Genomic DNA, 27,711 nt, shown 5'->3' with positions numbered 1-27,711 from the left:
TGGGAGGTGGGGTGCAGGGTAACTGTTTGTGTGTGTGGGGGGGCGGGGTCTTGCAGTCACTCTGAGTGTGGATTGCAGTCACTCCGAGACTTTTCCAGTAGACTGCTTTCAAGGTAAGGAAACAAATATCTAAATATGTCCAACGCTGAACTATCACTTTAATGTCATCATATAAATTGTAGCCTTACTTTTGTACATTTCAATATTCTAATACAAAGTAAAATAAAAAATGATATTTTGGAAGTTTGAAAGACATGCCCCAACCCTCCCTGTGAGTTCCACGGAATGTTTTTAAAGGTCAATAAGGTATGAGTATCAAGTAAATAAGTTATTTAGGTAACTGTTATCCACCGTTGTCAAACTACCAGGAAGTTTGAAAAGGGCGCGAAGCTCACCCTGACTAAAGGTTCTTTGAAAATGCCTGTCAAGCAACATGGACGAAGTGTTGCAGTGAGATTAGGTCAATGTGCTGATACACAAACAAGTCAAACAACATTGGCATTGCATGCATAGGGTAGCAGGTAGCCTAGCGGTTAAGAGCGGTTTGAATCCCCGACCCGACTTGGTGAAAAACCTGCCGATGTGCTTTTAAGCAAGGCACTTAGCCGTAATTGCTCCTGTAAGTCGCTCTGGATAAGAGTGTCTGCTAAATGACTAAAATCATTAAAAAAATAAACATCCAATCCTGTCATACAGTGTGCAAAACATTATCAACACCTATTTCCATGACAGACTGACCAGGTGAAAGCTTTGATCCCTTATTGATATCACTTTCTAAATCGACTTCAATCAGTATAGATGAAGGAGAAGACACGGGTTAAAGAAGGATTTTTAAGCCTTGAGACAATTGAGACATGGATTGTGTGTGTGCCATTCAGTGGGTGAATGAGCAAGACAACATATTTAAGTCATTTGAACAGGGTATGGTAGTCTACCAGGCGCATCGGTTTGTGCCAAGAACTGCAATGCTGCTGGGTTTTTCACACTCAACAGTTTCCTGTGTGTATCAAGAATGGTCCACACCCAAAGGACATCCAGTCAACATGACACAGCTATGGGAATCATTGGAGTCAACAAGGGTCAGCATGCCTGTGGAACACGTTTGACACCTTATCCATGCCATGACAAATAGAGGCTGTTCTGAGGGCAAAGGGGAGTGCAACTCAATATTAGGAAGGTGTTCTTAATGTTTTGTACACTCAGTTTACATCACATCCTGGTTTAACAAATATTTTTTTAATACAAATGTTTGGGTATTATAACAGCATCACTGAGTGTACAACACATTGTGAATACCTGCTCTTTCCATGACATAGACTGACCAGGTGAATCCAGGTGAATGCTATGATCCCTTATTGATGTCACTTTTTAAATCCACTTCAATCCGTTTAGATGAAGGGGAGGAGAAAAAAATATTTTGGAGCCTTAAGACAATTGAGACATGGATTGTGTATGTGTGCCATTCAGAGTGTGAATGGGCAAGACAAAATACACTACAAAAGTATGTGGACACATGCTCATCAAACATCTCATTCCAAAAACATGGGCATTGACATGAAGTTGGTCCCCCCTTTGCTGTTAGATGTTGGAACATTGCTGCGGAGACTTGCTTCCATTCAGCCACAAACATTACTGATGTTGGGCAATTAGGCCTGCTCGCAGTCAGTGTTCCAATTGATCCCAAATGTGTTCAATGGGGTTAGGGTGAGTTGAGGTTTGAAGGCCAGTCAAGTTCCTCCACATCAATCTCGACAAACCATTTCTGTATTTACCTTGCTTTATGCACAGAGGCATTATCATGCTGAAACAGGAAAGGGCCTTCCCCAAATCATCTAGAATATTATTGTATGCTGTAGCATTAAGATTTCCCTTCATTGGAGCTAAGGGGCCTAGCCCGAACCATGAAAAATAGCCCAAGACCATTATTCCTCCTCCACCAAACTTTACAGTTGGCACGGTGCATTGGGGCTGGTAGCGTTGTCCTGGCATCTGCCAAACCCAGATTCGTCCGTCAGACTGCCAGATGGTGAAGCGTGATTAATCACTCCAGAGAACACGTTTCCACTGCTCCAGAGTCCAATGGCGGCGAGCTTTATACTACTCCAGCCGACACTTGGCATTGCAGTGATTATAGTCTTGTGTGCGGCTTCTCGGCCATGGAAACCCATTTCATGAAGCTCCCGACTAACAGTTCTTCTGCTGACGTTGCTTCCAGAGGTTTGAAACTCAGTTGTGAGTGTTCCAACTGAGAATGCTTTTTTTACGTGCTACGCGCTTCAGCACTCGGCGGTCCCGTTCTGTGAGCTTGCGTGGCCTACCACTTCGCGGCTGAGCCGCTGTTGCTCCTAGACGTTCCACTTCACAATAACAGCACTTCCAGTTGACCGGGGAAGCTCTAGCAGGGCAGACATTTGACAAACTGACTTGTTGGAAAGTTGGCATCCTATGATGGTGACACGTTGAAAATCACTGAGCTCTTCAGTAAGGCCATTCTACTGCCGTCTTCTTAAACAATGGGGCAGCTATTATTTACTGAACTCCCGTCCTGAGCGTGCCGTTGGCTTGTGCTGGAGCGGCTGTTATTTAAGTCCCGCCGTGGGATGATGCTGGTGTTGTATACTTCAGTTGCAATGTGGCCACAACTCCCAGGGCCCATACAACAGCTACAATGAGAAGACTGACCACAAATGCACAAACATGAATGAGTAGAGTCCATTCCTGGTCCTCCTATGGCCACTGGGGTTGCCTATGACGATTTATTGGCTGGTACATCTTCGTCTGGGTTGTGGTGCACCTTCCTGCAGTTGCTGGCATGAACTCACGTCGACCGCTCTGCAACCATCAGGAGCACCTGCAATGTACCAGTCCAGAGCTGTTGGTGCCAAGTCTTTCTGCGGAGGTCCTTGATGACCACTCAATCTACTGGCTGAAATGTGTGGAGCTGTCCTCCCTTTGGTTCAGGCAATGCTGGGGAAAATAGACTTCAGAACATTGTTAAGTGCAGCACAGTAGCTTATCGTTTGATCCTCCTTTGAACCCATCAGTGTCAACCTGTTCTGTGGGAACGGGGTGTTTAGGATTCTCATGGGTCTTCCTGTGAGTATTTCATGAGGTGCTAAACCAGGGGTACGATGCGCACGTCCATGCATGTACATCAGAGCCAGAGGCATTACTGTTACCTATGGCAATCTGGTCTCAGCCTTCCTCTGCCTACATTGTTAGTCATACAAATCACACTTAGCACAAACCACAACTCCCCCCTTTTACACATGGTCTTGGTCATGTGCCAAGAACACTTATTTCTCCATTCCACTTCCCCAGGCCCTTGCAGATCAGAAACATCCCGTAGAGAAACATGTTTTTAACATTTAGATGGGAAGTGCAACAAAATAGCCTCCAACAAGTTTTCAACCAATTTACCAGATGAGGTGAGGAACCCTCGTTGCTTCCAGAGTGTATCGAAGCCAAAATAAATGCTCTAGTAAGAGTAAACAATTCTGCAGCCTGAGCTGACCAATGGGGTGGTAGTTTAGCACTTTCCAATGTAGTGGCAGCCGAAGTTACTGCATTATCCATTAATGGTTTGCCTTAAGGTGGTTTTTGAGCGGAACTATCAACAAATAGTTCCAAATCAGCATTCATTAAAGGCACGTCAGATAAATCCGGGTGAGGCTTACAGACCTGGGCAACTAGGACAGCACAATCATGGGGCTCACCATCATCGTCAGTTGGTAAAGAGTGGCGGGGCTAAGGACGGCGCTTCAGTGTGACATGAGACATGGTTAACAGCACATTCTGGTAATGGAGCAGCCTTGCTGGGGTGAGGTATTTGTATTCGTATTTATTATGGATCCCCATTTAGTTCCGCCAAGGCAGCAGCTACTCTTCCTGGGGTCCGGAAAAATTAAGGCAGTTTATACCATTTTAAAAGCATTACAATACATTCACAGATTTCACAACACACTGTGTGCCCTCAGGCCCCTACTCCACTACCACATATCTACAATGAAAAATCCATGTGTACATGTGTGTATAGTGTGCATGGTATCATGTGTGTATACATGTCTGTGCCTATGTTTTTGTTACTTCACGGTGCCCGCTGTTCCATAAGGTGTATTTTTACCTTCTTTTTAAATCTGATTCTACTGCTTGCATCAGTTACCTGATGTGGAATAGAGTTCCATGTAGTTATGCTCTATGTAGTACTGTGCGCCTCCCATAGTCTGTTCTGGACTTGGGGACTGTGAAGAGACCTCTGGTGGCATGTCTTGTGGGGCATGCATGGGTGTCGGAGCTGTGTGCTAGTATTTTAAACAGACACCTCTGTACCTTCAGATTGACAACACTTCTTACAAAAACAAATACTGAGGAAGTCAATCTCTCTTCCACTTTTAGCCATGAGAGATTGACATGCATGTCAATAATGTTAGCTCTCTGTGTACTTTTAAGGGCAAGCCGTGCTGCCTTGTTCTGAGCCAACTGCAATTTCCCCATGGGTTTCCATGGCTGAGCAGCCACATACAAGCCTAAGATCACCATGCGCAATGCCAAGCGTTAGCTGGAGTGGTTTAAAGCTCTCTGCCTTTGGACACTGGAGCAGTGGAAACACGTTCTCTGGAGTGATGAATCGCGCTTCACTATCTGGCGGACAAATCTGGGTTTTGCGGATGCCAGGAGAACGCTACCTGCTCCAATATATAGTGCCAACTGTAAAGTTTGGTGGAAGAGGAATAATGTTCTGGGGCTGTTTTTCATGGTTCGGGCTAGGCCCGTTAGTGAAATTAATGCTACAGCATACAATGACATTCTAGACGATTCTGTGCTTCCAACTTTGTTGCAACAGTTTGGGGAAGGACCTTTCCTGTTCCAGCATGACAATGCCCCCGTGCACAAAGCGAGGTCCGTTTAGAAATGGTTTGTTGAAATCGATGTGGAAGAACTTGACTGGTCTGCACAGAACCCTTACATCAACCCAAATCAAACACCTTTGGGATGAATTGGAACGACAACTGCTAGCCAAGCCTAATCGCTCAACATCCGTGCCCGATCTTACTAATGCTCTTGTGGCTGAATGGAAGCAATATCCCACAGCAATGTTCCAACATCTAGTGGAAAGCCTTCCCAGAAGAGTGGAGGCTGTTATAGCAGCAAGTATGAGCCAGGCAAAGGGGGGACCAACTCCATATTAATATCCATGATTTTGGAATGAGATGTTCGACGAGTAGGTGTCCACATACTTGTAGTCATGTAGTGTAGCTAGCTAGCAAGCTAGCCAACTTTAGCAAGTTTGCTTTGTGTGCTTGGTTGTGCAAGCATGCATTGTTGGCAGGCAAACTACAGAAGAGCGAGTAGGCTACAATTCCCTATCATTTATCAGTGCAATTTTGACGGCCAACTAACTGAAAGTTTGAGAGGGTTCATCTAATGTTCCTTCGTTAGATTTGAGCTAATCTTCAATAGGACCGTAAAGTTCCCAAATGTAAAAGGACTCCCAAGTGGTATTGTCATATTTGCTGAAATCCATTCAGTTGGCTTTTGGCGAATGCATTCTAATGATCTAAAGTCGTGCTGTTGCAACTAACTGTAAACACACAGTCTAGTTCAAAGTGAATGATGGCAGGCCTGTGTTGCAAATAAAGGCCTACTGTAGCTCTGTTTGACTAGGGTGCACAGTCCACAGATGGGCAAAGGCCACTCTGGGACCTACAGACAGTGCTGGACTGGCTGTGACCGGTTGTAAGGACACTCAACACTTGCTTACCTCTGCATTTTAGTTGTTGTTGCTGTTGTTGCTATTGGCATAATCTGAAGGTGACAAAGTTGAAATGGGATGATTATTTTTTTAAGCGATTTTTGCCAAAGTTCTTTTTTTTCTTTTTATAGTGTCTAATTTAATCTTTGTTTCTCTGTATGCTAAGGGAGGGAAGTTCAGTGTCTGTATGAATAGCCTTAGAAGCTTGTTTGAAGCTTCTCCTGGGGTCTTGTTAAGGTCAACTACATCATGAACTCAACTAATTTGTAGTACATTTATGGCAGAATTACCTTATGGAACATGTGAACTTTCATGTACCTTAATAACAAACGTGTACACTATCTTTAAATACGAATACATTTGTTAAATTACGGTCCTATTTGGTTTCGCCACGGAAAAAGGCAGGAACCTTCCCGCTAGCCATGATTGGCTGAGAAAATGGTTGGGGTGGACATGACGAGAGATGGGTTCAGATGAGTCTGCCATGTAGCATAATTCTGTCTATAACATGAGCTGGTCAGAATGTGTAGGTAATGCTTTCTAACGTGGCTTTTTTGAAAGATATCACGTAGTAGAACTGCAAAAGTGTTGCTCTCCACTTTCTGGAGAACCGAGTTTTGAAATCAGAGGAAATCAGAGGAATTAGAGTATGATAGTTAAGGAGATGGAGACAATTCTTGCGTTAGGGAGTCGAAAAGAGAACACACAGAAGGCTGTTGTATAAAACACCTGTCTCCGGATTACATCTTCAAACTAAGGGCAACCATGGCATCTGTGACAGAGAGGGAGAAGCATTCATCCATGTATACGGATATATATTGACCACATTGACCATCACAGTGTTGGGACTTGAACCCTTTTGAAAACCTGTGGTTTGAATTGAGGAGGGCCGTCCATAAGCGCAGACCGAAGCATATCAAGGATGTGGAGTTTCTTTATAGAGGAATGGTCTGAGATCCATCCCAACGTTTTCTTACAATCTCATAAAACATTATAGAAAAAGGCTAAGTGCCATTATCCTTGCAAGGAGAGGGTGCACAAAGTGTTGAAAACAAGGGTGTCAATAATCTTTTTTTTATTAACTTGTTAAACAACAGAGTAATTGCATTAGTATGAAATAATATACTTTCCTATTTTTTGGAACATACAATATACAGTAGCTCAGTATTTGTCATATTTTACACAATTTTTTGGGCCATCTTTATCAAGGGTGCCAATCATTTCCAATGTTACTGTAAGTCAATCACCATCATTTAGCATGTATTGCATTTCATGCCCAAATCATCTCTAAATATTTTTAAACCAATTCATTAAGTAACACATTCTATTCTAGAGATGTGCTGTCACACTTGCTTTTGTTTCCTATGCTAATAGTATCTTCCCGTGTTGTTGCAGGTAACTCAGTATATCTGGGATAATGTCCAAGGGACTCGTCTGAAGGGAGTCCCAGATCTGTGTACTGAGCCAAAGCACTCTCTCACTGCCCAACACTGTGCTACCACCCTCAGCCACCCTGCTCCCCTGTGTGTAGGTACCAAGTTTTGCTGTACTATACTGATCCGTTCTTCACCACAGACCTGGGTCCAAATAGTACTTTTTTTCTTACATTTTCTTACTTGTTGCACTGGATTGGGGTTTATCAAATCAAATCAAATTTATTTACAAAGCCCTTCTTACATCAGCTGATGTCACATATTGCAGACTTGTTGAAAAATATGTTGTTCATCTCCTTAAGAACAAATAGGAATACATATCTTTCCATAATTTACCTAAGGATGAAAAACAAGCTTTGCTTAATTTACAATCCGATATGTCAGTCCTTACCCGCCCTGCTGATAAGGGTGGGTCAGTTGTACTCATGGATAGGACAGTTTATGTAAATGAGTGTCATAGACAACTGTTTGACAACACCTCAGAAGTGACCCCACTGCCCAATTTCAGAAGACTATCTTTACTGTCCTAGATGGGTATTTAAGTTCTGGTCAGATAACCCAAAACCTTTTTGGCTATTCAACACCCTAAAATTGCCACTTTCTATACTTTCCCGAAATTACACAAGAATGTTACAAAACCTCCAGGGCGCCCTATTGTAGCGGGCATTGATGCAGTAACAGCCCCTTTATCTACTTTTGTTTACTCTTTTATTAGACCAATCGCAGAACAGCTCCCCTCCGTTGTAAAGGACACCAGCAGTATGATCTCTATCATTGAATCTCTTGAGCCTCTCCCTGAGAATACTTTGTTAGTTACTTTGGATTTTGAGTCATTATACACAAATATTCCACACGAGGGCGGTATTGAAGCTATGGAACATTTTCTTCTGCAACGTGACCCCAATGAACTACCTTCCAGTGCATGCATTATAACATTGGCTGAAACAGAACTCACACACAACTACTTCATGTTGTGTGTCAGTAAAGGCTGGGTTTACAGTCTAACCAGGTGTCCTTCCAGACTCACATCAAGCATCTCCAATCCAAAATTAAATCTAGAATCGGCTTCCTATTTCGCAACAAAGCATCCTTCACTCATGCTGCCAAACATGCCCTCGTAAAACTGACTATCCTACCGATCCTTGACTTCGGTGATGTAATTTACAAAATAGCCTCCAACACTCTACTCAGCAAATTGGATGCAGTCTATCACAGTGCCATCCATTTTGTCACCAACGCCCCATATACTACCCACCACTGCGACCGATATGCTCTCGTTGGCTGGCCCTGGCTTCATATTCGTCGCCAAACCAACTGGCTCCAGGTCATCTATAAGTCTTTGCTAGGTAAGGAAAGTCGGCCAAAGGAGGAATTGGCTTTGGGGGTGACCAGTGAAATATACCTGCTGGAGCGCGTGCTACGGGTGGGTGCTGCTATGGTGACCATTGAGCTAATAAGGCCCCCACCAATTCCTCTTTTGGCCACCTTTCCTTCCAGTTCTCTGCTGCCAATGACTGGAACAAACTGCAAAAATCACTGAAGCTGGAGACTCATATCTCCCTCGCAAACTTTAAGCATCAGCTGTCAGAGCAGCTCACAGATCATTGCACCTGTACATAGTCTATCTGTAAATAGCCCATCCAACTACCTCATCCCCATATTGTTATTATTATTTATGTTTTTGCTCCTTTGCACCCCAGTATCTCTACTTGCACATTCATCTTCTGCACATCTATCACTCCAGTGTTTAATTGCTAAATTGTAATTACTTCGCCACTACGGCCTATTTATTGCCTTAACTCCCTAATCTTACCTCATTTGCACACACTGTATATAGATTTTTTCTATTGTGTTATTGACTGTACATTTGTTTATTCCATGTATACCTCTGTGTTGTTGTTTGTGTCGCACTGCTTTGCTTTATTTGGGCCAGGTTGCAGTTGTGAATGAGAACGTGTTCTCAACTGGCCTACCTGGTTAAATAAAGTTGAAATAAAATTAAAATTAAAAAAAAATCTAAATTACTTCTTTATTCAGACGAAGGGTACTGCTATGGGATCTCCCATGGCTTCTAACTATGCTAATGTGTATGTGGGTTACATGGAGAAACAGTCTATTTTCAATCCTCTCAAAAATGTTTTCTTGCCTAAAATTATTATTTGGAAACGGTATATTGATGATAGTTTTGTTCTATGGAGGGGTGATGCAAAACAGCTCCAGGCGTTCCATGCTTTTTTTTAAAATTCCTGTTCTGAGCATTTGAGATTTACTATGCAATCTGATACACTGTAACGATCGTCGGTGGTGGAATTAGACCAAGATGCAGCGTGGGGTAGGTTAATCATATTCTTTAATGATAACCCGCAAAACAAGAACGAGAAAACCAACGAAACGTACAGCCTTATAGGGCTCAACAGCAACAAAACAAGGACAAGATCCCACAACATAGGTGGGAAAAAAGACTACCTAAGTATGATTCCCAATCAGAAACAACGATAGACAGCTGCCTCTGATTGGGAACCATACTCGGCCAAACACAAAGAAATACATAACATAGAATGCCCACCCAAATCACACCCTGACCAGACCAAATAGAGACATAAAAAGGCTCTCTAAGGTCAGGGTGTGACATACACGTCAAATCAGTTTTCTTGATCTTCTGATCTTGAGTGATGATAATGTTCTATACACTGATCTTTACAGGAAACCTACTTATCATAACAGTTTGATGAGGGCTGATAGTTGTCCCCCACTTCCCTTGAAAAATGGTTTGCCCTACAGCCAATTCTGTTGAATCAAAAGAATTTGCAAAAAACTATCAGAGTTCGACAGAAATATGGCTGAGACGCAAAGAAAATTCAAGGAGAGGAGGTACAAAAATGGTCAGATTAATACTGCCATTGAGAAATTTCAAAACAAAACGATACAGGACCTTTTTCATGGACAGTCTCAGAAAAAGAAGCATTCTTGCGTTCTAACTACCTGCTATTCAAAGTGCTCTGAACAAATGAAGGGAATCGTTCACAAACATTGGCACATTCTAAGATCCGATGACAGTATCGGTAATGTGTTTTCGGACCTTCCCTTGGTCATATTCTCGCTGGGCAAAACTCTCAGATGAATTGGTAAACTCTGATTTACCACCCCAAGATATTCCTGAACAACGTCTATTTGCGCCCCCTACTGGATGGAAACTACAAGTGTAATGGCTGTGCTCAATACAATGGTACTTATAAATGTCGTTCCTTCAAACACCCCCAAACAGGGAAACAGATCCCATTCAAAGGTGTTATCACGTGCTCCACTAAGGCAGTTATTTATCTTAACTTGTCCTTGTGGTAAAAAATTATGTGGGTAAAACAAAGCGCAAATTAAAAGTACAAATCTCGGAGCATCGTAGCAAAATAAGGTGCAAAAACTCGACTTACAGCCCACTTTTTGGAAGCAAAACACTCAATTTCGTCCCTACGTTATATCGGCATCGAACATGTCACCCTCGCTAGGAGGGGGTGACCTCGACAATTTATTGTTAAAACGAGAGGCTTTCATTTATAGACCCTTGCTCCCTTCGGTCTCAATGTAGACTTTGATCTGAAGACATTCTTGTGATTATTGTGATTTTGCTATTGTAAATGTTTGTATGCTTATGTAGCCAAATTGTATCTATGATCGTACTCTATCCATGTATGCTATTTTAATATATGAGAATTAACCAATGATATCAGGCCACACCCGGCCATGATTACAGATACCTGTATGTCTTTTGACACTATATAAATGAGTCACCCCGCAGTGTTTGTCATTATACCCTGATGAAGACAGCTTGTCTGTCGAAACGTAGGACATAAAACATGTTTTTGCATCTGAGCTCCTAGAGTGAGTGGCTCTCCTTTATTGTTTTAAGTGTTCCACTCTGCTAGCCAGCACCTCGTCTAAATAGGTGTTCTACTCTGCTAGCCAACACCTCGCCTAAATAGGTGTTCCACTCTGCTAGCCAGCACCTTGCCTAAATAGGTGTTCCACTCTGCTAGCCAGCACCTCACCTAAATAGGTGTTCTACTCTGCTAGCCAGCACCTCACCTAAATAGGTGTTCCACTCCGCTAGCCAGCACCTCGCCTAAATAGGTGTTCCACTCCGCTAGCCAGCACCTCACCTAAATAGGTGTTCCACTCCGCTAGCCAGCACCTCGCCTAAATAGGTGTTCCACTCCGCTAGCCAGCATCTCGCCTAAATCGGTGTTCCACTCTGCTAGCCAGCACCTCGCCTTAATAGGTGTTCCACTCTGCTAACCAGCACCTCGCCTAAATAAGTGTTCTACTCTGCTAGCCAGCACCTCGCCTAAATAGGTGTTATACTCTGCTAGCCAGCACCTCACCTAAATAGGTGTTCCACTCTGCTAGCCAGCACCTCGCCTTAATAGGTGTTCTACTCTGCTAGCCAACACCTCGCCTAAATAGGTGTTCTACTCTGCTAGCCAACACCTCGCCTAAATAGGTGTTCTACTCTGCTAGCCAGCACCTCGCCTAAATAGGTGTTCTACTCTGCTAGCCAGCACCTCACCTAAATAGGTGTTCTACTCTGCTAGCCAGCACCTCACCTAAATAGGTGTTCTACTCTGCTAGCCAACACCTCACCTAAATAGGTGTTCTACTCTGCTAGCCAGCACCTCACCTAAATAGGTGTTCTACTCTGCTAGCCAGCACCTCACCTAAATAGGTGTTCTACTCTGCTAGCCAACACCTCACCTAAATAGGTGTTCTACTCTGCTAGCCAACACCTCACCTAAATAGGTGTTCTACTCTGCTAGCCAACACCTCGCCTAAATAGGTGTTCTACTCTGCTAGCCAGCACCTCACCTAAATAGGTGTTCTACTCTGCTAGCCAACACCTCACCTAAATAGGTGTTCCACTCTGCTAGCCAGCACCTCGCCTAAATAGGTGTTCCACTCTGCTAGCCAGCACCTCGCCTAAATAGGTGTTCCACTCTGCTAGCCAGCACCTCACCTAAGTAGGTGTTCCACTCTGCTAGCCAGCACCTCACCTAAGTAGGTGTTCCACTCTGCTAGCCAGCACCTCACCTAAATAGGTGTTCTACTCTGCTAGCCAGCACCTCACCTAAATAGGTGTTCTACTCTGCTAGCCAGCACCTCGCCTAAATAGGTGTTCCACTCTGCTAGCCAGCACCTCACCTAAATAGGTGTTCTACTCTGCTAGCCAGCACCTCACCTAAATAGGTGTTCTACTCTGCTAGCCAGCACCTCGCCTAAATAGGTGTTCCACTCTGCTAGCCAGCACCTCACCTAAATAGGTGTTCTACTCTGCTAGCCAGCACCTCGCCTAAATAGGTGTTCCACTCTGCTAGCCAGCACCTCGCCTAAATAGGTGTTCCACTCTGCTAGCCAGCACCTCGCCTAAATAGGTGTTCCACTCTGCTAGCCAGCACCTCGCCTAAATAGGTGTTCTACTCTGCTAGCCAGCACCTCACCTAAATAGGTGTTCCACTCTGCTAGCCAGCACCTCGCCTTAATAGGTGTTCCACTCTGCTAGCCAGCACCTCACCTAAATAGGTGTTTCACTCTGCTAGCCAGCACCTCGCCTAAATAGGTGTTCCACTCCACTAGCCAGCACCTCACCTAAATAGGTGTTCCACTCTGCTAGCCAGCACCTCGCCTAAATAGGTGTTCCACTCTGCTAGCCAGCACCTCGCCTAAATAGGTGTTCCACTCCACTAGCCAGCACCTCGCCTTAATAGGTGTTCTACTCCACTAGCCAGCACCTCGCCTAAATAGGTGTTCCACTCTGCTAGCCAGCACCTCGCCTAAATAGGTGTTCCACTCTGCTAGCCAGCACCTCGCCTTAATAGGTGTGCGTTTCCTTCGCCTCTAGATGGTTAGTTTAATCACATAATCATTAAGCCTAGAGAGTCGATTTGATAATATAACAGTCTTAACTTTTAATGATAAGTCAGAGACACGACAATTGTAAAGCCTTAGTTATTTTGTTGCTTTGACAAAGTCATTTCTGACGAGAAGCATTCAGTTGTACAACTGACTAGGTATCCCTCCTTTCCCTTTATTATTTATGTGATTAGTGATTCTTTTACGTCTGTCGCCCATTTTAAGGTCAACTCTCTGACGTGAGCTGAACTTTTGTTTTAAAGGTAGACTCAGCGATATGATGTAGATGCAGAAAGTAAACAGCTTAGTGGGTCAATTCTCACAACATCTAAGAGCGTTGAAGCGCAAATCTCAACCTCACCGCTCTGTTGATGCCCTGGCTACCACGCTGTACACAGTGTGAATGTCACGCCCTGACCGTAGATTGCTTTGTATGTTTCTATTTTTTTGTTTGGTCAGGGTGTGATGTGGGTGGGCATTCTATGTTTGTATGTCTAGGTTTTGTATTTCCATGTTTTGGCCTGGTATGGTTCCCAATCAGAGGCAGCTGTCTATCGTTGTCTCTGATTGAGAACCATACTTAGGTAGCCCGTTTTCCCACTTTTAGTCATGGGTGGTTATTTTCTGTTTAGTGTTTGTTGCACCTTGCAGAACTGTTCGTTTGTCGTTTTGCTGTTTTTGTTCGAGTGTTCATATTTATTAAAAGTATTATGAATACTTACCACGCTGCACTTTGGTCCTCTTCTCCTTCTCCCGACGACGATCGTTACAGTGAAGTGTATCCGTGCACATGCGCAGATACTTTGTGTTACTGTGTGAGAGTGAAGTGTTGCATCTCGCTCATCTCAGTATCTCTGTTGCTGCTCTTTGGCAACATCATTTTACTGAGTCTACCTTTTAATTCATATATAATTAAAATATTCCTTTTTAAATCGTTTTTCAAAAGAAACATTAAACATCTAATAGTTAAATCATATTGTAAAATCAGACGAGCTGGTTCTACTCTTCTTGGAAATGTTGTGGTGTTTTGTGATGGGAAGCTGAGCAGATTGAGTATAATGTAGATAGATAGGATAGAAATGTTTTTACAATAAATACAACATTTTGAAGTTTGCATTCAATTCCTACTCCCTTTTGCACACAACAAGCTTCCACTCCCCGCTCTCACAAGGGGATTCATGGCTTATTTAAGAAGAAATCATCAACCCTGTTACTTTATTTGGCACTTATTAGGCTTTTGTTATAGTCAATTCTTTATTTAACCTCTTGAGATGGGAAAACACGTTTTTTTATTATGGCGAATATGTGCTATTTATTACAAAATCGAAGTCATTTTTATCAATTTACACTTTTCAATAGGCACCGAATTGGTGGAACGACCCAGATGCTGGGCGGAGAGAGAAGCATTCAAGTATTTCAGACTAGAACACCTGCCTCTATTTTACCTTAATGCAGGAATGCAAGGCCAATGTTTAGTTTGAAGTGCCATTATTACATGGTTTAAACTGTTCTCTAGTATTAACATTCGATGTTGGCCTCAGTATAATTTTCAGCATGAATGAGAAATATGACCTTGTAAGATGGCCAGGTCGCAGTTGTGAATGAGAACTTGTTCTCAACTGGCCTACCTGGTTAAATAAAGTTGAAATAAAATTCAAATTTAAAAAAAATCTAAATTACTTCTTTATTCAGACGAAGGGTACTGCTATGGGATCTCCCATGGCTTCTAACTATGCTAATGTGTATGTGGGTTACATGGAGAAACAGTCTATTTTCAATCCTCTCAAAAATGTTTTCTTGCCTAAAATCATTATTTGGAAACGGTATATTGATGATAGTTTTGTTCTATGGAGGGGTGATGCAAAACAGCTCCAGTCGTTCCATGCTTTTTTTTAAATTCCTGTTCTGAGCATTTGAGATTTAATCTGATGCAATCTGATACACTGTAACGATCGTCGGTGGTGGAATTAGACCAAGATGCAGCGTGGGGTAGGTTAATCATATTCTTTAATGATAACCCGCAAAACAAGAACGAGAAAACCAACGAAACGTACAGCCTTATAGGGCTCAACAGCAACAAAACAAGGACAAGATCCCACAACATAGGTGGGAAAAAAGACTACCTAAGTATGATTCCCAATCAGAAACAACGATAGACAGCTGCCTCTGATTGGGAACCATACTCGGCCAAACACAAAGAAATACATAACATAGAATGCCCACCCAAATCACACCCTGACCAGACCAAATAGAGACATAAAAAGGCTCTCTAAGGTCAGGGTGTGACATACACGTCAAATCAGTTTTCTTGATCTTCTGATCTTGAGTGATGATAATGTTCTATACACTGATCTTTACAGGAAACCTACTTATCATAACAGTTTGATGAGGGCTGATAGTTGTCCCCCACTTCCCTTGAAAAATGGTTTGCCCTACAGCCAATTCTGTTGAATCAAAAGAATTTGCAAAAAACTATCAGAGTTCGACAGAAATATGGCTGAGACGCAAAGAAAATTCAAGGAGAGGAGGTACAAAAATGGTCAGATTAATACTGCCATTGAGAAATTTCAAAACAAAACGATACAGGACCTTTTTCATGGACAGTCTCAGAAAAAGAAGCATTCTTGCGTTCTAACTACCTGCTATTCAAAGTGCTCTGAACAAATGAAGGGAATCGTTCACAAACATTGGCACATTCTAAGATCCGATGACAGTATCGGTAATGTGTTTTCGGACCTTCCCTTGGTCATATTCTCGCTGGGCAAAACTCTCAGATGAATTGGTAAACTCTGATTTACCACCCCAAGATATTCCTGAACAACGTCTATTTGCGCCCCCTACTGGATGGAAACTACAAGTGTAATGGCTGTGCTCAATACAATGGTACTTATAAATGTCGTTCCTTCAAACACCCCCAAACAGGGAAACAGATCCCATTCAAAGGTGTTATCACGTGCTCCACTAAGGCAGTTATTTATCTTAACTTGTCCTTGTGGTAAAAAATTATGTGGGTAAAACAAAGCGCAAATTAAAAGTACGAATCTCGGAGCATCGTAGCAAAATAAGGTGCAAAAACTCGACTTACAGCCCACTTTTTGGAAGCAAAACACTCAATTTCGTCCCTACGTTATATCGGCATCGAACATGTCACCCTCGCTAGGAGGGGGTGACCTCGACAATTTATTGTTAAAACGAGAGGCTTTCATTTATAGACCCTTGCTCCCTTCGGTCTCAATGTAGACTTTGATCTGAAGACATTCTTGTGATTATTGTGATTTTGCTATTGTAAATGTTTGTATGCTTATGTAGCCAAATTGTATCTATGATCGTACTCTATCCATGTATGCTATTTTAATATATGAGAATTAACCAATGATATCAGGCCACACCCGACCATGATTACAGATACCTGTATGTCTTTTGACACTATATAAATGAGTCACCCCGCAGTGTTTGTCATTATACCCTGATGAAGACAGCTTGTCTGTCGAAACGTAGGACATAAAACATGTTTTTGCATCTGAGCTCCTAGAGTGAGTGGCTCTCCTTTATTGTTTTAAGTGTTCCACTCTGCTAGCCAGCACCTCGCCTAAATAGGTGTTCTACTCTGCTAGCCAGCACCTCGCCTAAATAGGTGTTCCACTCTGCTAGCCAGCACCTCGCCTAAATAGGTGTTCCACTCTGCTAGCCAGCACCTCACCTAAGTAGGTGTTCCACTCTGCTAGCCAGCACCTCGCCTAAATAGGTGTTCCACTCTGCTAGCCAGCACCTCACCTAAATAGGTGTTCTACTCTGCTAGTCAGCACCTCACCTAAATAGGTGTTCCACTCCGCTAGCCAGCACCTCGCCTAAATAGGTGTTCCACTCCGCTAGCCAGCACCTCGCCTAAATAGGTGTTCCACTCCGCTAGCCAGCATCTCGCCTAAATCGGTGTTCCACTCTGCTAGCCAGCACCTCGCCTTAATAGGTGTTCCACTCTGCTAACCAGCACCTCGCCTAAATAAGTGTTCTACTCTGCTAGCCAGCACCTCACCTAAATAGGTGTTCTACTCTGCTAGCCAGCACCTCACCTAAATAGGTGTTCCACTCCGCTAGCCAGCACCTCGCCTAAATAGGTGTTCCACTCCGCTAGCCAGCACCTCACCTAAATAGGTGTTCCACTCCGCTAGCCAGCACCTCACCTAAATAGGTGTTCCACTCCGCTAGCCAGCACCTCGCCTAAATAGGTGTTCCACTCCGCTAGCCAGCACCTCGCCTAAATAGGTGTTCCACTCCGCTAGCCAGCATCTCGCCTAAATCGGTGTTCCACTCTGCTAGCCAGCACCTCGCCTTAATAGGTGTTCCACTCTGCTAACCAGCACCTCGCCTAAATAAGTGTTCTACTCTGCTAGCCAGCACCTCGCCTAAATAGGTGTTCTACTCTGCTAGCCAGCACCTCGCCTAAATAGGTGTTCTACTCTGCTAGCCAGCACCTCACCTAAATAGGTGTTCCACTCTGCTAGCCAGCACCTCGCCTTAATAGGTGTTCCACTCTGCTAGCCAACACCTCACCTAAATAGGTGTTCTACTCTGCTAGCCAACACCTCGCCTAAATAGGTGTTCTACTCTGCTAGCCAGCACCTCGCCTAAATAGGTGTTCTACTCTGCTAGCCAACACCTCGCCTAAATAGGTGTTCTACTCTGCTAGCCAGCACCTCGCCTAAATAGGTGTTCTACTCTGCTAGCCAACACCTCGCCTAAATAGGTGTTCTACTCTGCTAGCCAGCACCTCGCCTAAATAGGTGTTCTACTCTGCTAGCCAACACCTCACCTAAATAGGTGTTCTACTCTGCTAGCCAACACCTCACCTAAATAGGTGTTCCACTCCGCTAGCCAGCACCTCGCCTTAATAGGTGTTCCACTCTGCTAGCCAGCACCTCACCTAAATAGGTGTTCCACTCCACTAGCCAGCACCTCACCTGAATAGGTGTTCCACTCCGCTAGCCAGCACCTCACCTAAATAGGTGTTCCACTCTGCTAGCCAGCACCTCACCTAAATAGGTGTTCCACTCTGCTAGCCAGCACCTCGCCTTAATAGGTGTTCCACTCTGCTAGCCAGCACCTCACCTAAATAGGTGTTCCACTCTGCTAGCCAGCACCTCGCCTAAATAGGTGTTCCACTCCACTAGCCAGCACCTCACCTAAATAGGTGTTCCACTCTGCTAGCCAGCACCTCGCCTAAATAGGTGTTCCACTCTGCTAGCCAGCACCTCACCTAAATAGGTGTTCCACTCCACTAGCCAGCACCTCGCCTTAATAGGTGTTCTACTCTGCTAGCCAGCACCTCGCCTAAATAGGTGTTCCACTCTGCTAGCCAGCACCTCGCCTAAATAGGTGTTCCACTCTGCTAGCCAGCACCTCGCCTAAATAGGTGTTCTACTCTGCTAGCCAGCACCTCGCCTAAATAGGTGTTCTACTCTGCTAGCCAACACCTCGCCTAAATAGGTGTTCTACTCTGCTAGCCAACACCTCGCCTAAATAGGTGTTCTACTCTGCTAGCCAGCACCTCGCCTAAATAGGTGTTCTACTCTGCTAGCCAACACCTCACCTAAATAGGTGTTCTACTCTGCTAGCCAACACCTCACCTAAATAGGTGTTCCACTCCGCTAGCCAGCACCTCGCCTTAATAGGTGTTCCACTCTGCTAGCCAGCACCTCACCTAAATAGGTGTTCCACTCCACTAGCCAGCACCTCACCTGAATAGGTGTTCCACTCCGCTAGCCAGCACCTCACCTAAATAGGTGTTCCACTCTGCTAGCCAGCACCTCACCTAAATAGGTGTTCTACTCTGCTAGCCAGCACTTCGCCTAAATAGGTGTTCCACTCTGCTAGCCAGCACCTCATCTAAATAGGTGTTCTACTCAGCTAGCCAGCACCTCGCCTTAATAGGTGTTCCACTCTGCTAGCCAGCACCTCGCCTAAATAGGTGTTCCACTCTGCTAGCCAGCACCTCGCCTAAATAGGTGTTCCACTCTGCTAGCCAGCACCTCACCTAAGTAGGTGTTCCACTCTGCTAGCCAGCACCTCACCTAAGTAGGTGTTCCACTCTGCTAGCCAGCACCTCACCTAAATAGGTGTTCTACTCTGCTAGCCAGCACCTCACCTAAATAGGTGTTCTACTCTGCTAGCCAGCACCTCGCCTAAATAGGTGTTCCACTCTGCTAGCCAGCACCTCACCTAAATAGGTGTTCTACTCTGCTAGCCAGCACCTCACCTAAATAGGTGTTCTACTCTGCTAGCCAGCACCTCGCCTAAATAGGTGTTCCACTCTGCTAGCCAGCACCTCACCTAAATAGGTGTTCTACTCTGCTAGCCAGCACCTCGCCTAAATAGGTGTTCCACTCTGCTAGCCAGCACCTCGCCTAAATAGGTGTTCCACTCTGCTAGCCAGCACCTCGCCTAAATAGGTGTTCCACTCTGCTAGCCAGCACCTCGCCTAAATAGGTGTTCTACTCTGCTAGCCAGCACCTCACCTAAATAGGTGTTCCACTCTGCTAGCCAGCACCTCGCCTTAATAGGTGTTCCACTCTGCTAGCCAGCACCTCACCTAAATAGGTGTTCCACTCTGCTAGCCAGCACCTCGCCTAAATAGGTGTTCCACTCCACTAGCCAGCACCTCACCTAAATAGGTGTTCCACTCTGCTAGCCAGCACCTCGCCTAAATAGGTGTTCCACTCTGCTAGCCAGCACCTCACCTAAATAGGTGTTCCACTCCACTAGCCAGCACCTCGCCTTAATAGGTGTTCTACTCCGCTAGCCAGCACCTCGCCTAAATAGGTGTTCCACTCTGCTAGCCAGCACCTCGCCTAAATAGGTGTTCCACTCTGCTAGCCAGCACCTCGCCTTAATAGGTGTGCGTTTCCTTCGCCTCTAGATGGTTAGTTTAATCACATAATCATTAAGCCTAGAGAGTCGATTTGATAATATAACAGTCTTAACTTTTAATGATAAGTCAGAGACACGACAATTGTAAAGCCTTAGTTATTTTGTTGCTTTGACAAAGTCATTTCTCACGAGAAGCATTCAGTTGTACAACTGACTAGGTATCCCTCCTTTCCCTTTATTATTTATGTGATTAGTGATTCTTTTACGTCTGTCGCCCATTTTAAGGTCAACTCTGTGACGTGAGCTGAACTTTTGTTTTAAAGGTAGACTCAGCGATATGATGTAGATGCAGAAAGTAAACAGCTTAGTGGGTCAATTCTCACAACATCTAAGAGCGTTGAAGCGCAAATCTCAACCTCACCGCTCTGTTGATGCCCTGGCTACCACGCTGTACACAGTGTGAATGTCACGCCCTGACCGTAGATTGCTTTGTATGTTTCTATTTTTTTGTTTGGTCAGGGTGTGATGTGGGTGGGCATTCTATGTTTGTATGTCTAGGTTTTGTATTTCCATGTTTTGGCCTGGTATGGTTCCCAATCAGAGGCAGCTGTCTATCGTTGTCTCTGATTGAGAACCATACTTAGGTAGCCCGTTTTCCCACTTTTAGTCATGGGTGGTTATTTTCTGTTTAGTGTTTGTTGCACCTTGCAGAACTGTTCGTTTGTCGTTTTGCTGTTTTTGTTCGAGTGTTCATATTTATTAAAAGTATTATGAATACTTACCACGCTGCACTTTGGTCCTCTTCTCCTTCTCCCGACGACGATCGTTACAGTGAAGTGTATCCGTGCACATGCGCAGATACTTTGTGTTACTGTGTGAGAGTGAAGTGTTGCATCTCGCTCATCTCAGTATCTCTGTTGCTGCTCTTTGGCAACATCATTTTACTGAGTCTACCTTTTAATTCATATATAATTAAAATATTCCTTTTTAAATCGTTTTTCAAAAGAAACATTAAACATCTAATAGTTAAATCATATTGTAAAATCAGACGAGCTGGTTCTACTCTTCTTGGAAATGTTGTGGTGTTTTGTGATGGGAAGCTGAGCAGATTGAGTATAATGTAGATAGATAGGATAGAAATGTTTTTACAATAAATACAACATTTTGAAGTTTGCATTCAATTCCTACTCCCTTTTGCACACAACAAGCTTCCACTCCCCGCTCTCACAAGGGGATTCATGGCTTATTTAAGAAGAAATCATCAACCCTGTTACTTTATTTGGCACTTATTAGGCTTTTGTTATAGTCAATTCTTTATTTAACCTCTTGAGATGGGAAAACACGTTTTTTTATTATGGCGAATATGTGCTATTTATTACAAAATCGAAGTCATTTTTATCAATTTACACTTTTCAATAGGCACCGAATTGGTGGAACGACCCAGATGCTGGGCGGAGAGAGAAGCATTCAAGTATTTCAGACTAGAACACCTGCCTCTATTTTACCTTAATGCAGGAATGCAAGGCCAATGTTTAGTTTGAAGTGCCATTATTACATGGTTTAAACTGTTCTCTAGTATTAACATTAGATGTTGGCCTCAGTATAATTTTCAGCATGAATGAGAAATATGACCTTGTAAGATTCAACTCAATATTAGGAAGGTGTTCTTAATGTTTTGTACACTCAGTGTTGCGCTGCGTCATGTTTCACATTCTGCATCAGTGATCAGAATAGAGGCTGCAGTTCTGTCAACGTCCACCAGAGGAGAACACAGGACCACCAATAATGACTCAAGATATAACGACATTAAAGCAGGCACAGTGGCACTAGTCAGACAGACCACTGATTTCAGTCCCATCTAGTCTCGCGGGGCCATCCTTCTGTCACACCCCAGAAAAAACAGATGGTTTCATGTCTACTGTCTCTAGTTATCAGAGTCATTCACCAGGGACGTGTTCTAGATCTGACACTGAGTTACAGTGATGTGTTGTTCCCCTTCTCCCCCAGAACACCTGCTTCCCCTCCCCTCCTCCTCTCCTTATTTATAGCTTCATGTAAATTTAGAGGTTATTTTATCTCCTCTCAGAACTGTGTGGGGAGAGGGGGGGTGGACTGAAACTGAGGGTGTGTCCCAAAAGGCATTATATTCCCTTTATAGTGCACTCTTCTTAAGGGCCCATTGGGTTCTGGTCAACGGCAGTGCGCTATAAACAGAGTAGGGAGACATTTGGGACACATCCTGAGTACCTCATCATTATGTTGGCTCTGTGTAAAACTAGTATAGGATATTAAACTCCAGTTATGGTTTGATGGAGGTAGAATATGAGTCAGTGATGAAGACAGGGCCTCATGTAGAGCAATGAGAGCAGCTGGTGATTGGTTAACTTCAGAGGCCCCTCCCTCTGGTCCTCCCTGTCTGTCTCCTTATAGGTGGGTCCTGCAGCCTCTCCTCTCCTCACACTCCAACCCTGCTCATCTCTCAGCTGGACAGTAAGGGCCGTTCACACCACACACTGACAACATGCTGGGGACACTCTGCACTCTCATCACTGCTCTAACATGTAAGGAGTCTGACTTCCTGGAGGTTTTACTTCCTGGATTATTAATAATGAGTCTGTATGTTTCTCTTTACTACATATCATCTTCTTATTTCCCAGGTGTCAGTGGTGTGACTGTGGTGACACAGAAGCCTCCTGTTGTGACAGTGAGGAAAGGAGACACGGCCACTCTGGACTGTAACCTGGGGACTGTTGATAATATTGCTCATTGGTATAAACAGGTTCCAGGAGGAGTTCCTCAGTATGTTTTACAGTGGTACTACTATAATTGGACCTCTGTAAAATATGGCTCTGGTTTCTCCTCTCCTAAATTCACATCTAATCATCAGTCTATATCAGATTATAGTTTGATTATTAATAATGTGGAGGAGGAAGACTCAGCAGTGTATTACTGTAAAACAAATGACAGCTCTGTTGACGAGTGGGCATCACAGTGACATACACTATGACAAAAACATCACCAAATACACTCACTTCTGCTTCGTGGCAGAGGGGTGAACTCTAAGAAACAGCAGTTGAAGTTGGTAAGTGATTAGTATAACAATATATACATGTCACAATGGGAGATCTGGGAATGGAGGAACCATCCATTCCTACATGTCAAAAAGATTATAAGAAGATTGTGAAAAGAGATTTATCCATTCTTGTTATGATCATCATCATCATCATCATCATCATCAACACTGCATCATATGGATATTGCTTTAATGCTTTAACTGATGGATTCAAAAGGACCAGACACCAACAGCAGAATATGATGCTATTCTATATACTGTTACTTCATAGAGAGGAACTCTAGAAAAGCCTGAGATGTTTGAAGAGAGAGTGAAGCTCTGTCTGAATGGGATGTTTCAGTTCCTGTCCTCTCAGTAGAGAGAGTGAAGCTCTGTCTGAATGGGATGTTTCAGTTCCTGTCCTCTCAGTAGAGAGAGTGAAGCTCTGTCTGAATGGGATGTTTCAGTTCCTGTCCTCTCAGTAGAGAGAGTGAAGCTCTGTCTGAATGGGATGTTTCAGTTCCTGTCCTCTCAGTAGAGAGAGTGAAGCTCTGTCTGAATGGGATGTTTCAGTTCCTGTCCTCTCAGTAGAGAGAGTGAAGCTCTGTCTGAATGGGATGTTTCAGTTCCTGTCCTCTCAGTAGAGAGAGTGAAGCTCTGTCTGAATGGGATGTTTCAGTTCCTGTCCTCTCAGTAGAGAGAGTGAAGCTCTGTCTGAATGGGATGTTTCAGTTCCTGCCCTCTCAGTAGAGAGAGTGAAGCTCTGTCTGAATGGGATGTTTCAGTTCCTGTCCTCTCAGTAGAGAGAGTGAAGCTCTGTCTGAATGGGATGTTTCAGTTCCTAGGTCCTCTCAGTAGAGAGAGTGAAGCTCTGTCTGAATGGGATGTTTCAGTTCCTGTCCTCTCAGTAGAGAGAGTGAAGCTCTGTCTGAATGGGATGTTTCAGTTCCTGTCCTCTCAGTAGAGAGAGTGAAGCTCTGTCTAAATGGGATGTTTCAGTTCCTGTCCTCTCAGTAGAGAGAGTGAAGCTCTGTCTGAATGGGATGTTTCAGTTCCTGTCCTCTCAGTAGTGAGAGTGAAGCTCTGTCTGAATGGGATGTTTCAGTTCCTGTCCTCTCAGTAGAGAGAGTGAAGCTCTGTCTGAATGGGATGTTTCAGTTCCTGTCCTCTCAGTAGAGAGAGTGAAGCTCTGTCTGAATGGGATGTTTCAGTTCCTGTCCTCTCAGTAGAGAGAGTGAAGCTCTGTCTGAATGGGATGTTTCAGTTCCTGTCCTCTCAGTAGAGAGAGTGAAGCTCTGTCTGAATGGGATGTTTCAGTTACTGTCCTCTCAGTAGTGAGAGTGAAGCTCTGTCTGAATGGGATGTTTCAGTTCCTGTCCTCTCAGTAGTGAGAGTGAAGCTCTGTCTGAATGGGATGTTTCAGTTCCTGTCCTCTCAGTAGAGAGAGTGAAGCTCTGTCTGAATGGGATGTTTCAGTTACTGTCCTCTCACTGTGAGAGTGAAGCTCTGTCTGAATGGGATGTTTCAGTTCCTGTCCTCTCAGTAGTGAGAGTGAAGCTCTGTCTAAATGGGATGTTTCAATTCCAGTCCTCTCAGTAGAGAGAGTGAAGCTCTGTCTAAATGGGATGTTTCAGTTCCTGTCCTCTCAGTAGAGAGAGTGAAGCTCTGTCTGAATGGGATGTTTCAGTTCCTGTCCTCTCAGTAGAGAGAATGAAGCTCTGTCTGAATGGGATGTTTCAGTTCCTGTCCTCTCAGTAGTGAGAGTGTAGCTCTGTCTGAATGGGATGTTTCAGTTACTGTCCTCTCACTGTGAGAGTGAAGCTCTGTCTGAATGGGATGTTTCAGTTCCTGTCCTCTCAGTAGAGAGAGTGAAGCTCTGTCTGAATGGGATGTTTCAGTTCCTGTCCTCTCAGTAGAGAGAGTGAATCTCTGTCTGAATGGGATGTTTCAGTTACTGTCCTCTCACTGTGAGAGTGAAGCTCTGTCTGAATGGGATGTTTCAGTTCCTGTCCTCTCAGTAGTGAGAGTGAAGCTCTGTCTGAATGGGATGTTTCAGTTCCAGTCCTCTCAGTAGAGAGAGTGAAGCTCTGTCTAAATGGGATGTTTCAGTTCCTGTCCTCTCAGTAGTGAGAGTGTAGCTCTGTCTGAATGGGATGTTTCAGTTACTGTCCTCTCACTGTGAGAGTGAAGCTCTGTCTGAATGGGATGTTTCAGTTCCTGTCCTCTCAGTAGTGAGAGTGAAGCTCTGTCTGAATGGGATGTTTCAGTTCCAGTCCTCTCAGTAGAGAGAGTGAGGAGGTTATTGTACGGCTGTGTATACAAGCTGAATCACTGTGGTATTCGGACAAGGAACCAAGCTCTTTGTTACTGGTAAGTACCCTTTCTTTTAACCTTATATGGTTTTTTAAAATGGGTTTTGGTACTACATAATAGTTAATAAAGTTAAAGTACTTAACATGATATTATTTTTTCAGATTGATTTAGTTTAAATAACCTACTTTGTGGACTGATTATCAAGAGTCATGGACACCATGTGACATCTTCATAGCCTACAGTATATCTGTAGTTGTTGATTTCACATTTAAACTTAAAAAACGTAATGGACTATTTGACTCATGGTAGGTCTACTGCTGTTCACGTTGACAACACTGACTCATTTATAATGTCTCATGCAATAATAATATATTTACTCAGAGGTAGATTTGAATGTGAATGCTACATAAAGTTGTATGAACCTTTAAAATGTTTGTCCCACGTTATATTAAATCATGATAAAATCATGTATATGGTCAGTCTACACACAATATTGCTACATGATTCAATTACATTAGACAGGCATACTACATTGCAGTTGGTAACTCTGTTTGCTGGTTGAACTAGTAGTAGGATATATGTTTGATTGTATCCCTCATTTCAGCACATCTGACTTCTTAGCATTATAGTCTTCCAGAACGTAGAGATCTGATACTCATAAATCCACGTTGCACAGAAATCTGCTTCACCTCTGAATTTAAGTCACATATGGCAGAGTTACTTAGAAAGTTAAGCTACAAACAGAGATATGAGTAATATGTAACTATAGAATTACATGGTGTTAGTGCCTTTTAATTTATGAGCCCAAAATGTTAATTGTTTGTAGCCTTTGAGAAAACGTTATATTTTTTATTCTACAGTATAATCACACAACCCTGTTTCATTCTACTAACATATCAAATGATTTAGTGTAACTATTTATTCTGCTCATTCCATTGGTCCAGACTCTACCCTCCCTCCGCCTGTCTGTGACCATCTTCCCTCCGTCCAGCTGATGAGTTGCAAATCCAGCAAAGTCAACCCTGGTGTGTCTGGCCAGTCAGATGGCCATGGGCTACGCTGATGTCAGCTGGACAGTCGGGCAGGGAATCCGGTCACCGGCGGCATCGCTACGAGTGGCCCGGCTGCGCAGCAAGCCAGACAAGACGTTTCACGACTCAGCAGCTGTCTGACCGTTGACACGTCAGAATGGAACCAGGACAAAGTGTTCTCATGTAAAGTCACCGCGGGCTCCAAGTTCGCTGAGAAAGGCATCAAGAAGTCTGTATGCAGCACTGAATAGCCTGAGAACCATTGTAATGTCCAGTTGATTTTCTACATCACTTTTCAAGATATTGTTAATGCATTAGAAGTTTAACCTGCATATATACATTATGTTCCATGAAAGATAAATAGCTAATCACACTGATATCATAGGCTATATGATAAGTAGACTGTATATTTGAAATGGGTTGCTTTGCAGATGTATAATAGAGGAATAGTTAGAGCTTTGCTGTATTGTGGATATTAAATAAAGAACATTCTAAAGAACAAGTGTTTGTATTTGAGCATGTTGATGAGCATCAGTGTTAGCAGCACTAAATGAGGGGGAATCTGGATAATGACTGTTTAAATTGAACCAAGACAGAAGAGCCCAGAATCCTTACCAGGTTTATTATCATAACAAGGATTCTGACCAACCAGAGATGACCTAACAGTTGACTGTTCTCTAGTATTAACATTGGATGTTGGACTCAGTATCATTTCAGCATTAATAACAACTGTATAAGTCTGGTCTTCACTTAGTCTCCCATTGACATCCATCCATGACTAAGTAAACACTCAATGAGGTCCTTTATCTTCTTCCCCAGAGTCAGATGAAGATCGCACAATGACTGGAAGTCTATGGGAAACGCTAGTTAACATTGACTGACTAAACTAACTAACTGCCTTCAAACTGGACACAGAAACATACAAATGGTATGAACAAGTCCATCTGACTCTGGGGAAGTATATAAAGGGCCTCATTGCCAAAATTCTGAAGTATCCCCTTAAGTGGAAGTTAGGATTGGTCCAACATATAGAGAGTCATGTCATGCTGTGTTTCACATTGCATCAGTGATCAGAACAGAGGCTGCAGTTCTGTCAACGTCCACCTGAGGAGGACATAGGACCACCAATAATGACTGAGGAAAGATCTACATGTACTTTACAACAGGAACAGCTGTCTGTAGACCACTGGTTTCAGTCCCACCCAAAGACCAGCTGATGGTTTCATATCTAGTATCTCTAGTTATCAGAGTCATTCACCAGGGACGTGTTCTAGCTCTGACACTGAGTTACAGGCAGTGATGTGTTGCTCCCCTTTCTCCCCCAGAACACACCTGCTTCCCCTCCCCTCCTCCTCTCCTTATTTATAG

The 27,711-nt window shown here is 43.6% G+C and overlaps 1 pseudogene; it reads left to right on the top strand.

The window, feature by feature from the left end:
• LOC139571228 (immunoglobulin lambda-1 light chain-like) lies at window positions 1-26,845 on the top strand (annotated as a pseudogene).
• Window positions 26,846-27,711: the final 866 nt, after the last annotated feature.

Source organism: Salvelinus alpinus, chromosome 1 (assembly GCF_045679555.1).
Source record: "Salvelinus alpinus chromosome 1, SLU_Salpinus.1, whole genome shotgun sequence".
Taxonomy (NCBI): Eukaryota; Metazoa; Chordata; class Actinopteri; order Salmoniformes; family Salmonidae; genus Salvelinus; species Salvelinus alpinus.
This window is presented reverse-complemented; position numbering and strand designations above follow the sequence as displayed.